This window comes from Eschscholzia californica, unplaced genomic scaffold, assembly GCF_041429995.1.
Source record: "Eschscholzia californica isolate CP2 unplaced genomic scaffold, dmEscCali1.0.p SCAF_89, whole genome shotgun sequence".
Classification (NCBI taxonomy): domain Eukaryota; kingdom Viridiplantae; phylum Streptophyta; class Magnoliopsida; order Ranunculales; family Papaveraceae; genus Eschscholzia; species Eschscholzia californica.
In genome coordinates, this window is record NW_028238515.1 from 65,001 (window position 1) to 67,500 (window position 2,500).

Here is a 2,500-nt window from a genome sequence, read left to right on the forward strand (position 1 = left end):
CCATGCCTTACCAAGGCCGTCCCATCGATCTCGGAGAAAGTACATCATCATGACATCGGAATACGGCCCCAACATCGATCTCGGAGAAAGTACATCATCATAACATCGGATCGGATGTGTATCCATCGAAGTTCCATCGACACTTCGAGAAGATCGAACATAGCTTCCTAGCATGTTAAAGGTTCGGTGCTAATGGGGACATAAAGATCCCACGACGTTCCAAACGAAAGTAAAGTGTTCCGTGCGTGTGAACTACGTTGTCCCATGTGCCGGCTCTCGACTCCTAAGATGTCCCATGTAAATGCCCTTCGTGGGAAAGAATGTCCCGTGCAACGTCCCTTGATGATCCCCATAAGGTGTCCCATGTGCGTCCCATGATGTCCCATGCGCGTCCCGTGCCGTCCGAGCCTCACCAAGGCCGTCCCATGCGCGTCTCGTGCCGTCCCGAGCTGTGCCGAGGCCGTCCCGTGCTGTCCCATGCCGTCCCGAGCCTCGCCAAGGCCGTCCCGTGCCGTCCGAGTTGTGCCGAGGCCGTCCCGTGCCGTCCCGTGCTGTCCCATGCCGTCCCGAGCCTCGCCAAGGCCGTCCCATGCGCGTCCCGTGCCGTCCGAGCTGTGCCGAGGCCGTCCCGTGCTGTCCCATGCCGTCCCGAGCCTCGCCAAGGCCGTCCCATGCGCGTCCCGTGCCGTCCGAGCTGTGCCGAGGCCGTCCCGTGCTGTCCCATGCCGTCCCGAGCCTCGCCAAGGCCGTCCCATGCGCGTCCCGTGCCGTCCGAGCCTCACAAAGGCCGTCCCAGGCCGTCCCGTGCCGTCCCATGCGCGTCCCGTGCCGTCCGAGCCTCACCAGGGCCGTGACATGCCGTCCCGAGCCTGACCAAGGCCGTCCCGAGCCTCACCAAGGCCGTCCATGCGCGTCCCGAGCTGTCCCATGCCGTCCCGAGCCTTAGCAAGGCCGTCCCATTCGCGTCCCGTGCTGTCCCATGCCGTCCCGAGCCTTAGCAAGGCCGTCCCATTCGCGTCCCGTGCCGTCCCATGCGCGTCCCGTGCTGTCCCGTGCCGTCCCGAGCCTGACCAATGCTGTCCCGTGCGCGTCCCATTCTTTTGGCTCGGCTGGCCCGTGCATTCTATGGGGTCGTGGGACATTTCGAAATCCACCCGGGCCATTTCGACTCTCTCTTCATTAATACTATTGAGGTATTATTTATGAATTATTGGAGAAAAGAAACGGAAGAAAATATTTTTTTTTCTATTTTTTATGAATTTTCCGGTGTTTATTCACTTAAAAATTCATAGAAAAATAAATATTTATCGGAATCGCTATTATAATATATCAAAAAAATCCTTGCGAAAAGACCTTTCCAACGAGTATAAGTTTGCTGGATTCCGACGAGTAACGAAGGAGTAAAGGCCCAGTATGCTTGGTTAAAAAATTGATGTTTCCTTGTGAAAATAGGAAAAACAATAACTTTGCACTATAAGGGGGAGGGTTGAGCTCCTTCCCCAGAGCGTGCACAGCACTTGTGCTGGCACGTTCCCTAGTGCTCGCCAAGCACCATAGGGCATCCAAAGGGCAAAGCTCGGCCTACTACATGATGGGAAGCTTCTAATATGTCGGAATACGAAGAGATTTCGTGCGACCCGAAGCTCGGCTCGGGCGTCCCGGCCTGTGCCGAGCTGTGCCGAGCGCGTCCCAGGCCGTCCCGAGCCAAGTCTCGGGCGTCCCAGGCCGTCCCGAGCCAAGTCTCGGGCGTCCCAGGCCGGCCCGAGCAAAGTCTCGGACGTCCCAGGCCGTCCCGAGCTGTGTCGAGGCCGTCCCAGGGCGTCCCGAGCTGGAGCGAGGGCGTCCCAGGCCGTCCCGAGCCAAGTCTCGGGCGTCCCAGGCCGTCCCGAGCAAAGTCTCGGACGTCCCAGGCCGTCCCGAGCAAAGTCTCGGGCGTCCCAGGCCGTCCCGAGCTGTGCCGAGGCCGTCCCAGGCCGTCCCGAGCTGTGGCAAGGGCGTCCCAGGCCGTCCCGAGCAAAGTCTCGGGCGTCCCATGCCGTCCCGAGCTGTGGCAAGGGCGTCCCAGGCCGTCCCGAGCTGTGCCGAGGCCGTCCCGAGCCTAGTCTCGGGCGTCCCAGGCCGTCCCGAGCTATGGCGAGGGCGTCCCAGGCCGTCCCGAGCCAAGTCTCGGGCGTACCTGGCCGTCCCGAGCTGTAGCGAGGGCGTCCCATGCCGTCCCGGGATGTCCCATGCGCGTCCCGTGCCGGCCCGAGCAACAGCTCGGGCGTCCCGTGCCTCGGCCCTTCCAAGTGGTGCTTCGTCGGACATCTCGATATCCACTCGAGCATTTTCGACCATTCTCCATATGTGGGTGTGTGGGTATTTATCAGGAATATTGGAGAAAGAATCGGGAAAAAAATATTTTTTTTCTATTTTTTTTGAATTTTTAATTGTTTATTCACTTAAAAATTCATAAAAAAATAAATATTTATCGGAATCGCTATTATTATATATCAAAAGA